Genomic DNA, 15,527 nt, shown 5'->3' on the forward strand with positions numbered 1-15,527 from the left:
TAATTAATCCCCCATTAATGATTAATAAAGAACTATACAGGATAAAAGGTAATGGTGTTACAAAGCAAATGTATAAAGCTTGTTCAGGAATATACTCAGGCTAAGAATAACGATAAAGTTCCTAGCCATTAACTGGGTTTGGAATCAGCCTTCCAGTGGAAAATGTGGAAGGAGAAGGCCTCAAATACTTCTGAAATGAATCTCTATCAGGAGACTATGTCCTTGAACTCCATGCACCAAGAGACAGTTTAAGTCTATTATCCCAAACCTCTCCTTTCACCTTGCTGCTAAGGGAACATGCTAAGCCCTGGTTTTTAATGTACTTTCTTAAATCTTGAGTAAATAAAAGTCAGAGCATTTAGTCTTCCAAATATGGGGGAGAGAAACCCACCATAGTCTCAGGGGACTTTGATAACTGCTATTTCTGTTTCAGATGATGTCCACTTTCAGTATGAGCTGGAGTGAGACCTCTATAAAATCATAGAATCAGTAAGGTTGGAAAAGACCTGAGAGATCATCAAGTCCAACCTGTCACCCAACACCTCATGACAACTAAACCATGGCACCAAGCAACCCATCCAGTCTCCTCCTAAATACCTCCAGTGATGGTGACTCCACCACCTCCCTGGCCAGCACATTCCAATGGCAAATCACTCTCTCTATGAAGAATTTCTTCCTAACATCCAGCCTTAACCTCCCCTGGCTCAGCTTGAGACTGTGTCCTCTTGTTTTAGTGCTGGTTGCCTGGGAGAAGAGACCAACCTCCACCTGGCTACAAGCTCCCTTCAGGTAGTTGGAGAGACCAAGAAGGTCTCCTCTGAGCCTCCTCTTCTCCAGGCTAAGCAACCCCAGCTCCCTCAGCCTCTCCTCATAGGGCTTGTGCTCCAAACCCCTCCCCAGCTTTGTTGCCCTTCTCTGGACACCTTCCAGCAAGTCAACATCTTTCCTAAACTGAGGGGCCCAGAACTGGACACAGGACTCAAGGTACTGTGGTTAAGCCACAACTAAAAATTAAGAATGTTTTTAATATCTGCTTCAGAAATTTAACTATGCAATGATTCAAAACTCATAGGCTTCAGCATCTGTAAGAATGCTGCTTCATTTCCTGCGAATGCTATCGGACTTATGCTCCAATCAGCTGGAATATTTTAAGCACAATCATGTGGTGCTCAGTGCCCATAATTAAGAATTGTGTGCCAATTTGTCAAGGACCATAAAAGATAAATGGAACACAAACTGTACCCTCGTTTTTCTGTGGGTCAGCAAGTATTTCTCATTATGAATCCTGTTTGCCAGAGGACTTCCTGAGATTAGTTTGGTATTTCAGTCATTTTCAAACAAACAGTAGCCAATTTGCAATCTCAGTCATTCCTGATTGGAAACTCTTCTGGATACTTCAGCTTTACTTCTGGTTTGTGAATAAGGGAAAGCAGGCTTCCTTTTATAGGCTGTCATGAGTATCTGGCAGGTGGCTACTTTGTCTGTTGTGGTTTGGGTAGATGCTGATCTGCTGAGCTGCCTCTGCTCCAAGCCTGTCACGCAGGGCATTGCGAGGTGCTCTGCTTTTCAGAGGATCAGAACCTGCTCCGTTCATCTCACTGCAGCTGCTCTTTCTTTTCCTCCTTTCTCTTCTGTTTCTCTTTAGCTGATTAGATGGTGTTGGATAATAGGTTGGACTTGATCTCAAAAGTATTTTCCAACCTGGTCTGGTCTATTCTATTCTATTCCATTCCATTCCATTCCATTCCATTCCATTCCATTCCATCCCATCCCATCCCATCCTATCCCATCCCATCCCATCCTATCCTTTGAATGTTTAGCAGTGGAGGGAGAAGAGTGAGCCCTGGGGGTTTTGGGTGTACCCTCAGGTGGGGAGAAGGGAAATGTTGAGAGGCTCTTGGGTATGCTGTAAGGGGATTCTGTATGCTTTGGGACCTCTTTTGTCACTATGCTTGTAGCTTCTGTATAACACTAATTGTTTTTCCATTTAAACTTTCCATCACTTCTTCAATCCATTTGTGTGAGTGTCATTTCTTGCCCCGGTTTGGCAGCAAGAGAGGATCTGCCTGGCCTCAAACCAGGACGATAGAGAAGACACAACAATGCCCTGGACATTGTGTGCCTTGGAAAGTCACTTGAAATTCACAGTTTTTCTAGTTCCTTACTTAAGAAACAGGGATAACCACACCTGCCCATTCCTAGACAGCTGCAGCAAACATTTGTCAGCAGTCACCAAAGCCTTTAGATTTAAGAAGTACAAATGAGGATCGCTACTCCTAAAGAAGTCTGCACAACAGCTTGTTTGTCTGGTACTGCTCAGCTCTGGGGAGTGACTCTGATAACAAAACATTTTCAAAGAGAGCAAATACAGATAACACGCTCAACACAGTCAAGGGCCTTGTATTCACTGCAGTACACATTTCTAGTTCAGGCTGAAGATCCAATTCAACAGTGTTAAGATTAACCCTCACACAGACACAAATATTTTAATATTCAGCTGGAGATAATGGTCCTCATGAGTCCTGAAATTCACTCTGCCTTGAGACAGCTGCAAAGGATCCATGCCAGGTTCTCTTTGTAGCTGCTACACTACTGATCAGCTATGGCCCCAATGACTTGATGGTGCTGAAGCGCAGTGACCGTCAGTGTGCATTAAGAGATGTCTAGAGATGGTGAGCTTGTTAGTGCCATGGTTTAGTTGATTAGATGGTGTTGGATTGTAGATTGGACTCAATGATCTCAAAGGTCCTTTCCAACCTGGTCTGGTCTGGTCTATTCTATTCTATTCTATTCTATTCTATTCTATTCTATTCTATTCTATTCTATTCTATTCTATTCTATTCTATTCCATTCCATTCCATTCCATTCCATTCCATTCCATTCCTATTCCTATTCCTATTCCTATTCCTACTCTTATACTATTCTATTCCTATTCCTATTCATTCCATTCCATTCCATTCCATTCCATTCCATTCCATTCCATTCCATTCCATTCCATTCCATTCCATTCCATTCCTATTCCTATTCCTATTCCTACTCTTATACTATTCTATTCCTATTCATTCCATTCCATTCCATTCCATTCCATTCCATTCCATTCCATTCCATTCCATTCTATTCCCGCTCTAATTCTATTCCTGTTCTAATTCTATTCTATGCTGTTCTAGTCTACTCTAGTCTAGTCTAAACTATAGTCCATTTCCCCTGTGTCTATACCAGCTTTTGACTTGAAATTTCTCCAAAAGAAACTACAGAGGCACAAAGATACCTCCACTATGTGCTTCTCCTCTTCATGGAGGTTTCATGCCTGTCATGATATTGATTATGTCATCATGTTCTCTTGTACTCAGCACCCACAAATAGGGGGTTTCAAAACAGCTGTGGTCCTTCCAGCTGGCTGAATATGAGTGTGCCCAGCTGGCTAAGAAGGCAAATGGCATCCTGGTCTGCATCAGCCATAGTGTGGCCAGCAGGAGCAGGGAAGTCATTCTGCCCCTGGACTCAGCACTGGTTAGGCCACACTTTGAGTCCTGTGTCCAGTTGTGGGCCCCTCAGGTTAAGAAAGATGTTGAGTTGCTGGAAGGTGTCCATAGAAGGGCAACAAAGCTGGGGAGGGGTTTAGAGCACAAGCCCTATGAGGAGAGGCTGAGGGAGCTGGGGTTGCTTAGCCTGCAGAGGAAGAGGCTCAGGCCTCTTCAGGCCCTGAAGGGAGGTTGTAAACAGATGCGGGTTGGTCTCTTGTCTCAGGCAACCAGCACCAGAACAAGAGGACACAGTCTCCAGCTGCACCAGGGGAGGTTTAGGCTGGATGTTAGGAAGAAGTTCTTCATAGAGAGAGTGATTGGCCATTGGAATGTGCTGCCCAGGGAGGTGGTGGAGTCACCATCCTTGGAGCTGTTCAAAAAGGGATTGGATGTGGCAATAGAAGCCATGGTTCAGTCCTGAGGTGTTGGGTGATAGGTTGGCATTGATGATCTTTGAGGTCTTTTCCAACCTTATTGATTCTATGATTCTATAAAGGCAGGGAGTGCTTAGAATGGACAAAAAAAAGAAATCTATTTTCCATATAGTTTGTTTTTAGCACATAGTGGTAGGATTTTAACAGCTACCTGCAATAACTTTTGACATACAGTGTAAATCACTGGATACATTATAGTTTATATCCTTTCAGTATCTCTAGCATCCTATTACCAGAACTTGAGAAGATAGGAGAGCAATATCAGCAGGGGAACATGCAAAATAGACACAAGGTGGGAGGAGAAAAGAGGAGGAGGAAGGTCCTTCATGCTTGGGGGAGTCCTTGACAGGCAAAGGGGAGATAGATAAAGGTGAAAGGATGCCTGAAGTGTGGGTGAATACACAACTGAAGACCAGAACACAGGTTTTGGTCAATAGTTCAGCAAAATTATATGGTCCTGATGCTTTTGAGTTTGTTTTGTTTTGTTCTGTTTTGTTTTCACAGTATCACACTAAGATCACTAAGGTTGGAAGAGACCTCAAAGATCATCGAGTCCAACCTGTCACCACAGACCTCATGACTAGACCATGGCACCAAGTGCCACGTCCAATCCCCTCTTGAACACCTCCAGGGATGGTGACTCCACCACCTTCTTGGGCAGCACATTCCATTGGCTAACAACTCTCTTAGTGAATAACTTTCTCCTCACCTCAAGCCTGAACTTCTCCTGGTGCAGCTATGTGCCTGTTATCCTCTTCCTAAACAACTCCAGAGATGGTGACTCCACCACCTCCCTGGGCAGCACATTCCAATGACAAATCACTCTCTTGGTGAAGAACTTTCTCCTCACCTCAAGCCTAAACTTCCCCTGGTTTGGTTTTGTTTTGTTTCCAAACTTCTTTCCCTGCACTGAGAACCTTGAATTACTAAAATAAATAGGCTTGTAAAAACACTTGCTCAGCCTGCAGCTAATTTAGATCACTGCATGGCTCACCCAACCAGGGGCAGCAAAGGCAAGAGTTAATGACTGGTTTGCAAAATACAGTGTCAACTTGTTAACACGGGTTCAGAGGGAAGCAGGCTGAAGAATGACATGGACACTGTGCATCAACAGCTGCCCAGCAGGCACTTCCACTCTGTCCTGCATTGAGAGGAATTAAATTCTGGTAACATTTAATCCATCAGCTTTAGAATTAGAATTAGAATTAGGATTAGAATTAGAATAGAATTAACCAGGTTGGAAAGGACCTTTGAGATCATCGAGTCCAACCTATCACCCAACACCATCTAATCAACTAAACCATGGCACCAAGCACCCCATCCAGTCTCTTCCTAAACACCTCCAGTGATGGTGACTCCACCACCTCCCTGGGCAGCACATTTCAACAGCCAATTACTCTTTCTGGGAAGAACTTCTTCCTAACATCCTGCCCAAACCTCCCCTGGCGCAGCTTGACACTGTGTCCTCTTGTTCTGGTGCTTTCATAGAGTCAGAGTTTTTTAATCTTCAGATTTGTTTTATTTTATTTTTAATGCATGTACACAGATGAAGGAATTCTCAGCATGAAATACAAGTCTGTATTAACAGAAGTCATGCTGTCTCCATGTCTCTGTTCATTTTTCACTGCAAGTTTCAGAAACAGTGAGCATCATTTTATCTCTCCGTAGCAAACTTGGAGGCTTATTTTGCTGTAGCCAGTTCAACATAGCTTCATTTTCTCTCATCCTGCAGGGCTGGATTAAACCAAAATCCATCATCCTCCACTTGCTGTGAGAGTAAAGGCAAAAAAAAAAATCTCCAAAGGTCCATCAATCCTCAGCCCAATTCCAAGGACAGAGCTCTGTGATTCCTGTTCAGTAGGAGAGATCTCTTGATTTGGAGCTTGCAGACCTCTTTCCCCCCCAGCTAACAGCAGAGCTTTTAAGTGCTAGTCTGCACAGCAGACCCTCAGGGTATGAAGCCAAGGAGAAGACTCCTTTTTTAGCTCAACCTCCTCTGGTCAGTCATGTAGACATGAGAGAAATAATTGCTCTGCGTGCAGAGGAAATCGCAGCAAATCGAAAGTGAAATAGGTGAAATGCAGGGTTAAAAAAAGATCTTTACAGAAGAGAATTTCACTTTCCTCTCCAACCTGCTGGGTAAAATAACTCTTAATAGATTTGATTTTACATCTGTTTCGCTCTAAGGTTAACTAAGTTCTTCCCCCATGAAGAACTGCTTCACCATCTCACATATTTCTTTCCTCCCACTGCTGCCCAGCTTGTCTCAGATGAACATCGATCACTCTGGGATCCACACACTCTTTTGTCCATCCTGGGAAACAGCATTTATGAAAGACATTGTGGCTTTCTACCATGAAAGTGTCTACAGCACTGCATACAGTAGAATTATGACTTCTATAAAGAAAGGGGGGAAAAATAGCCCAGACAGGATATGAGGAACATCTGTTTATATGAAAGCCCATGGGATCTGCAGTATGAGCATAAGAACCCACAATACACAGGCGATGAAAGGACAGGCACTCAGAGTGCAGAGGCATAAGAATTAACACATCTAAGTGCCGGATTCTACACATTGGCCACAACAACCCCATGCAGAGCTACAGGCTGCAGTCACAGTGGCTGGAGAGCGGCCAGGCAGAAAGGAACCTGGGGTACTGGTTGAGAGTAGGCTGAATATGAGCCAGAAGTGTGCCCAGGTGGCCAAGAAGGCCAATGGCATCCTGGTCTGGATCAGGGAGAGTGTGGCCAGCAGGAGCATGGAGGTCATTGTGCCCCTGTACTCAGTGCTGGTCAGGCTACACCTTGAGTCCTGTGTCCAGTTCTGGGCCCCTCAGTTTAGGAAAGATATTGAGTTGCTGGAAGGTGTCCAGAGAAGGGCAACAAAGCTGGGGAGGGGTTTGGAGCACAATCCCTATGAGGAGAGGCTGAGTGAGCTGGGGTTGCTTAGCCTGGACAAGAGGAGGCTCAGGGGAGACCTTCTTGCTGTTTACAACTACCTGAAGGGAGGCTGTAGCCAGATGGGGGTTGGTCTCTTCTCCAAGGTGACCAGCACCAGAACAAGAGGACACAGTCTCAAGCTGTGCCAGGGGAAGTATAGGCTAGATGTTAGGAAGAAGTTCTTCATAGAGAGAGTGATTTGCCATTGGAATGTGCTGCCCATGGAGGTGGTGGAGTCACCATCACTGGAGGTGTTTGAGAAGAGACTGGATAGGGCACTTGGTGCCATGGTTTAGTTGATTAGATGGTGTTGGGTGACAGGTTGGACTTGATGATCTAGAAGGTCTTTTCCAACCCTGCTCATTCTATTCTAAATGAGACCTGAAAGGCAACATTTTAAACAAATGGTTTCTTCTTAGGTCAGAATTAAGACCAGATGATCACTGCAAGTGAATATAGCAGCATTGTGTAAAGATGATTCATTTTTAATTGCCATAATATTATAATATGCAAGAAACTACAAAGGATTGGTCCATGGGATTTTGTGTACATCCTGAACAAGCCAATTAGTACAGGGACTTGGTGCCATGGTCTAGTCATGAGGTCTATGGTGACAGGTTGGACTCGATGATCTTCGAGGTGTCTTCCCACCTTAGCGATACTGTGATACTGTGATACTGTGACTACCTCCTGCAATCACTCTCTAGCCAATTACTTCCTATCAGTGTTTTTCTTTTTCATCAAAACTGTCTGTCCTGACGCTTCTTAATGAAGCAGGTAACTAGCTTTCCATTTTGGTGATTTGGTTCCCTCAGCTAGAGAAGTTTCCACGTCTCACTTCACTCAATCTTCTGCTGATTTACCTCCATGCACATCACAATCTGCGTTTTACTAAACCCTGTTTACTGCTAGGAGAATAGGCACTTAATATGCACATGGCATTTAGACATGAGTGAAAAGTGTAACTCTGTTTACAGGCAGCATCAATAAAGCCTTCTTGTTTTGAACTTTAAAACTGCTGTAAAGCACGATCATTGCACTTGCCATCATAGCCGCTGCCTGACATGGCTAAATCCCTTACAGAAACTGTCAGAATAACCAACTTCCTCCACACGCTGCCTGAGAGCGCTGAAACAGATTTATTTGGACTGCTTTGCCAATGTTTTTTACAGTCTGCTTCCCATTCCCCAAATCTTCACAAAATAATTTTCTGCCTCGAATCCTAAAATTAATCTGCAGGAGCAGTATGGAAAATACGTTTTGATTTGTGCACATCAATTTATCCCAGAGGTCACTAAATCCTGCTCAACAGTTGGCCACAGCAACCCCATGCAGTGCTACAGGATGGGGTCAGGGTGGCTGGAGAGTGGCCAGGCAGAAAAGGACCTGGGCATACTGGTTGATAGTAGGCTCAACATGAGCCAGCAGTGTGCCCAGGTGGTCAAGAAGGCATCCTGGCCTGCATCAGGAACAGTGTAGCCAGCAGGAGCAGGGAGGTCATTCTGACCCAGTACTCAGCACTGGTTAGGCCACACCTTAAGTCCTGTGTCCAGTTCTGGGCCCCTCAGTTTAGGAAAGACGTTGAGTTGCTAGAACATGTCCAGAGAAGGGCAACAAAGCTGGGGAGGGGTTTAGAGCACAAGCCCTATGAGGAGAGGCTGAGGGAGCTGGGGTTGTTTAGCCTGGAGAAGAGGAGGCTCAGGGGAGACCTTCTTGCTCTCTCCAACTCCCTGAAGGGAGGTTGTTGCCAAGTGGGGCTTCGTCTCTTCTCCCAGACAACCAGCACCAGACCAAGAGGACACAGCCTCAGGCTGTGCCAGGGGCGGTTTAGGATGGATGTAAGGAAGAAAATCTCCACAGAAAGAGAGATTGGCCATTGGAATGTGCTGCCCAGGGAGGTGGTGGAGTCACCATCACTGCAGGTGTTTAGGAAGAGACTGGATGGGGCGCTTGGTTCCATGGTTTAGTTGATTAGATGGTGTGGGGTGATAGGTTGGACGTGATGATCTGAAAGGTCTCTTCCAACCTGCTTAATTGTATTCTATTCTAATGTATGTTCACAAGAACATACATGGAAACACAGAGATTTATTGCTTATTGGAATGGGCTGCCAGGGGAGGTGGTGGAGTCACCGTCATTGGAGGTGTTTAGGAGGAGACTGGATGGGGTGCTTGGTGCCATGGTTTAGTTGATTAGATGGTGTTGGATGATAGGTTGGACTTGATGATCTCAAAGGTCTTTTCCAACCTGGTCTGGTCAATTCCATTCCATTCCATTTCTATTCTATTGTAAATTCTGTAATTCTAACTAGGAGGCTAAAGCCAGTATCACATACTCAATTAAAAGAGCAAAACCAATATGCTCTGAGTATCTGGTTGTTTAGGTGATTGAATTTCATGAGAGATTCAGCAGTCATATTTGTTTATTTATGGTTTTGTGTGTCAGATTCAGAAAAAAAACAACCACCAAACATCTCTGGTGAAATTGTGATCTGTTCCCAGATAAATGACAGGAGAAACAGGGCCAACCTGATAAATTATTTGTTCCCTGCATATAATTCACCCTCTTCTGCCTTGTCCTCCAGCAAATATCCCATTGCTTTCAGTGCATGGAACAGCTGTTGAACTGCCTCCTGGCTGTTTGCAGGAAGTTGGCTTGAATGAGGAGCAAGAATTGAGAACAAATTTCCAAATGAGGGGGAGGGAAGAGTGGAAAAAAATAAAATAACTCTTTAAAGGCTCCTGGACTCATTTTAATAAACTACAATAAATCATTTTTTTTTTCCCTTTGCATGGTGAATCTTCAATTTGTGAACTGCCCCATTTGGTATTATTATGAAAATAGACTTCATGGGTTTTAATTAGTTTCCTTATCAGCCCCAGAAAAAAAACACAGTTTCCAATAAAGTGGGAATGGACTAAGTCATTCTGCTAATTTCAAATCCATGCTTTGCAGAGTAGAACTTAGATATAATGTGGCTTCTTTCAGCTTAGGCAGGAATAAAGGAAATAGAAGAAGAGGGGGGAAAAAAAATAAATGCAGAGAATAAAAAGATGATCAAAGAAAAAGACTCTTAGCAAAAATACAAACTGCCTGAGAAGAAGGCAAAACTGTACCACCTTCTTCATCCAGAAAAATATCTTGGGGACAGTTGTGATTGTGGTGGGATGCCTAGAAAATGCCAAGTCCACAAGCAGAGCTGGGGGTTTGTGGGCAACTGCTTTCCACTGTTAAGTTACATATGGAAACACAGATGCAGTATGACTGAGGAGGAACAGGAGATACCTTAGCTCAGACTCTGCCATCATTTACCTTGCGCTAGTAATGGTGATACCCCTGCCTTGGGACATGCTGTAGAAGAATAGAATAGAATAGAATAGAATAGAATAGAATAGAATAGAATAGAATAGAATAGAATAGAATAGAATAGAACACAACACAACACAACACAACACAACACAACACGTAGAGTAGAGTAGAGTAGAGTAGAATAGAATAGAATAGAATAGAATAGAATAGAATAGAATAGAATAGAATAGAATAGACCACACCAGACCAGGTTGGAAAAGACCTCAGAGATTATCATGTCCAACCTATCATCCAACATCATCTAATCAACTAAATTATGGCACCAAGCACCCCATCCAGTCTCTTCCTAAATACCTTCAGGGATGGTGACTCCACCACCTCCCTGGGCAGTACATTCCAATGGCCAATCACTCTTTCTATGAAGAACTTTCTCCTCACCTCCAGTCTAAACTTCCCCTGGCACAGCTTGAGACTGTGTGCTCTTGTTCTGGTGTTGGTTGCCTGGCAGAAGAGACCAACCCCCACCTGGCTACAACCTCCCTTCAGGTAATTGTAGAGAGCAAGAAGGTCTCCTCTGAGCCTCCTCTTCTCCAAGCTAAGCAACCATTCACAGGCTGTGGTTATTTTGGACAGGGATGGCTTTGATATTTGCAATCATGTCACATTCACCTCCTTTCCTCTGCCACGTCAGTGAGGAGGTAAATGCAGCTCTTCGTTGATTTTTCTTTTAGGCCCTGAGTTGTTTCTGAAGACCAAGGTATCCTTACTCACTACACTAGGTCATATACCTTCAGTCACACAGCTCCTCTCAGCCTTTTGGGGAATTACAGTCAGTAAAACCAGATCCAGGCTTTGCTAAGTCTTACCTTGAGTGTTTCAAGCCTGTCAGCAGGATGCATGTCTGCAGTCACATTCAGCCTCTACGCAATCAACTCTATAATGGCCAATTCCTGCTTTGAAAGTCTCACTGTTTGATATATTATCTGTGACCAAGCTGGCAAGATTTTGCTGGGAGAGGAGGAGGCAGTGGGAGGAAGAGCTTGATGAATGTAATTTTTAAAAGCCACTACGAGAACCAGAGTACAACAGCATGGTCCTGACTCTGAGCACACAGCAAGGAGACCTTGGATGGGTCTGGCATGCAGGGGCTGCAATTCTGCAAGCCTGGACCCCTAGGGCACCCCTTGTATTGGTCAGACATGATGATAAATGGCTTTTTCTGCAGCAATTATCCTTGACCTTTTCATAGAATCATAGATTCATAGAATCAATAAGGCTGGAAAAGACCTCAGAGATCACCAAGTCCAACTCATCACCCAACACCTCATGACTACTAAACCATGGCACCAAGTGCCACAGCCAGTCCCCTCTTGAACACTTCCAGGGACGCTGACTCCACTTAACATAGTCTTCATTTCAAGCATTTAAATTTAACAGCAACAAAAAGTTGCTCTGAAAGAGTCTAATGACTTACAGCAGTATTTTAATAATAGCCCTTGTATCACATTGTTTTTGACCAATGGCTTTAGAAACAGAATCACACAGAATCACAGAATCACCAAGGTTGGAAGAGACCTCAAAGATCTTCAAGTCCAACCTGTCACTACAGACCCCATGGCAACCCACACCACTGTACTTCAGACAACAGAAAGAGCACCCAAGGCAAGTCTTGAGCAAACACACTTCAGCAGGCTTCATTGGAAGGCTGAATAATCATAGAATCATAGAATCAATAAGGTTGGAGAAGACCTCAGAGATCATCCAACCTGTTCCCCAACACCACATGACTACTAAACCATGGCTTCAAGTTGCACATCCAACTCCTTTTTGAACACCTCCAGGGAGAGTGACTCCACTTAACATAGTCAAAGTTTTACTCATTCATTTCAAGTCTCTTTTGAAAGTGTGGAGTGCAGGCACCAGTATTTGCTTACCAAGGCATTAAAGCATTTGAAGACCTGGATATTTATGAAATCTGTAACGCTTCTACCTATGCCAACAGATTTTAAACAAACAGATAAAACTTCCTGGCTGCTTTTAATGAGAAGTTTCTGGACTCTTATACTCTTCGATGTAATTTATCATATTTTTCTGGATCACAAGAGTAGGCTCAAAAGATAAGGACTCTGCAAATCTGGCAATCCTCTGGATTTTGCAGGTGTTTTTTGTTTGGGTTTGGTTTAAGTCATACTTGGCTTTTAATGCTTATACTTGGAAAATGGCCCTCAGTTAGGAACATACTCCTACCTTTGTACAGAGTATCTGCGTGGAACTCACTTTATCTGAGAGAGTTCAACCCAGTCGAGCGTTCAGCTTTCTATGCCTATGGTGGATCCCAAAAGAGAGCTGCAGAGAGGGAGAAGTGTGGAAAATTATTTGATTTTCTCATAAGAGACCTACATCAGAGTACTATTCTGACCCCAGCAGTGCTACAGGCTGGGGTCAGAGTGGCTAGAGTGTGGCCAGGCAGAAAAGTTCCTGGGGGTACTGGTTGATAGTAGGCTGAACATGAGCCAGCAGTGTGCCCAGGTGGCCAAGAAGGCCAATGGCATCCTGTCCTGAATTAGGAATAATGTGTCCAGCAGGAGCAATGAAGTCATTAAGCCCCTGTACTCAGCACTGGTTACGCCACACCTGGGGTCCTGTGTCCAGTTCTGGGCCCCTCAGTTTAGGAAAGATGTTGAGTTGCTGGAAGGTGCCCAGAGAAGGGCAACAAAGCTGGGGAGGATTCTGGAGCAGAAACCCTATGAGGAGAGGCTGAGGGAGTTGAGATTGCATAACCTGAAGAAGAGGAGGCTCAGGGGAGACCTTCTTGCTGTATGCAACTCCCTGAAGGGAGGTTGTAGGCAGGTAGAGGTTGGTCTCTTCTCCCAGGCAACCAGCACCAGAATGAGAGGACATAGTCTTAAGCTGCACCAGGGGATGTTTAGCCTGGATGTTAGGAAGAAGTTCTTCCCAGAAAGAGAGACTGTCTATTGCAATGTACTGCCCAGGGAGGTGGTGGAGTCACCATCACCGGAGGTGTTTAGCAGGCGACTGGATGGGGTGCTTGGTTCCGTGGTTTAGTTGATTAGACAGTGTTGGATGATAGGTTGGACTTGATGATCTCAGTGGTCTCTTACAGCCTGGTCTATTCTATTCTATTCTATTCTATTCTATTCTATTCTATTCTATTCTATTCTATTCTATTCTATTCTATTCTATTCTATTCTATTCTATTCCTGGCTTCTTTACACCAATTGAAGGCACAAGGGCAGTGCAACCGTTTCTCCTACTGTTAGAAGAGACTGCCCTGCAGAAAGGCATCGAGAGAAATTACCACAGCACTGGTGTTTGTAGCACAGTGGGATGGAATCACCATGCCAAGTCCCACTGGGATTCCAGCTAGAAAATGACAGGCACTGGTGTAATTTAAAAGATATTTTTGGCCTGTGTTTCAGCAGACATCAATCAAGCCACTCAAAATTGTGGCAGCATATCAGTTCCCAACTGGACTGAGGATGCTGTGCTTTACCTAAGAGCTTCACTCACTCTTTCCATTCTTGTTAACAGAATATTGAAAGCAGTACAACAAATACACTTTGTACCCGGAGTAACATAGCAAATAAATGACATAATCCAGTCATCAAAATGTGTCCATCTGTAACCCAACCATATACTCTAGTTTTTGCTAGCTTGCTAAATCACAGAATCACAGAATCACCGAGGTTGGAAGAGACCTCAAAGGTCATCAAGTCCAACCTGTCACCACAGACCTCATGACTAAACCATGGCACCAAGCGCCATGTCCAATCCCTTCTTGAGCACCTCCAGGGCTGGTGACTCCACCACCTCCATGGGCAGCACATTCCAATGGCGAGCGACTCTCTCAGTGAAGAACTTTCTCCTTACCTTGAGCCTAAACTTCCCCTGGCGCATCTTGAGAATGTGTCCTCTTGTTCTGATGGAATAGAGAGAGTTATTGGCCATTGGAATCTGCTGCCCAGGGAGGTGGTGGAGTCACTGTCCTTGGAGGTGTTTAGGAAGAGACTGGATGGGGTGCTTGGTGCCATGGTTTAGTTGATTAGATGGTGTTGGATATGATAGGTTGGACTTGATGATCTCGAAGGTCTTTTCCAATCTGGTTAATTCCATTCTATTCTATTCTAAATGTAGAAACAATATCCTGCAGCAGAAATACCAAACACCTTTTCCCTAAAATACTAGCACAGCCCACCCCCCCCCCCCCTCAAAAAAAAATGGTTGGGGTTTCCTTGCTTTTAAATCAGAAAGCCTTTCACTGGCTACGTGCAAATTTCATTCTAAACCATCTATGTTATCAGCTGAGGGATTAGAAATAGCTTTAACTTTGTGGTTTTTATAGGACAGACACTCCAGTGGAAGGGAATGGAATGGAATGGAATGGAATGGAATGGAATGGAATGGAATGGAATGGAATGGAATGGAATGGAATGGAAAGGAATAGAATGGAATGGAATAGAATGGAATAGAATGGAATAGAATAGAATAGACCAGACCATGTTGGAAGAGACATTTGAGATCAAGTCCAACCCAGCATCCAACACCATCTAATCAACTAAACCATGGCACCAATCACCCCATCCAGTCTCCTCCTAAACACCTCCAGTGATGGTGACTCCACCACCTCCTCAGGCAGCCCATTCCAATGGGCAATCACTCTCTCTATGAAGTTCTAATAGGAAAAATTATTTGGTGGTCCCTATCTAGTTGTCACTGTCATGTACAAGAGAAAGAGATCATGGCTAAACAACTGAAAGCCATCGGATTCGGTTATCATCTCATATCAGAGGGAATTTTCCTGCACAAGGTTTTAACACATTGCTGAGCAGTAATGCACAGCATGTCCCACATCACCCACACTGCACTAAAGGATGCAGTGTGACAAACTATCCATTACCAGGGTTTGACTGCTGCAGTAAAAAGCTCCCTGTCAGCATCATGAAAAGAGGGCAACTGGTTCATCCAAGGAACCAGTCTTAAAGTCAGATGACATCTGTGAGCCCACCCAGCACTGCAAATATCCTCTCCCTACATCACCAACAAATGTTCCCAGTGTCACAGCAGATTAATTCAAGTTTAAAATGTCACAGGTGGTATTTCTCATGCTGTTGCATCCTTCTGCTCCCACTGATTTATTGGTTTGGGTTTTTCATTTGCTCACTTTTCAAAGGTATTAGGGCACAAGCTTTATTACAGCTCCCTAGAAACTGGACCAAGGTTAATTCAAAGTTCTCAGACTCCTTTGAAAAAAACAATTCATGGCAGAGGTAACAAAGAATTTATGCATTATGCATTTTCC

General features: G+C 44.0%; 1 long non-coding RNA gene across 1 annotated transcript in view; it reads right to left on the bottom strand.

Moving 5' to 3' along the window:
- LOC137455552 (uncharacterized) overlaps positions 1-15,527 on the bottom strand; it is a 258,251-nt gene that overhangs the window by 99,127 nt on the left and 143,597 nt on the right. Inside the window, exon 4 of the long non-coding RNA XR_010990846.1 lies at positions 12,455-12,553. This is a non-coding gene — a long non-coding RNA (uncharacterized lncRNA). The remainder of the gene's footprint in view (positions 1-12,454; positions 12,554-15,527) is intronic.

The sequence above is a fragment of the Melanerpes formicivorus genome, unplaced genomic scaffold, assembly GCF_026170545.1.
Source record: "Melanerpes formicivorus ecotype bairdi unplaced genomic scaffold, bMelFor1.0.p_v2 SCAF_101, whole genome shotgun sequence".
NCBI lineage: Eukaryota > Metazoa > Chordata > Aves > Piciformes > Picidae > Melanerpes > Melanerpes formicivorus.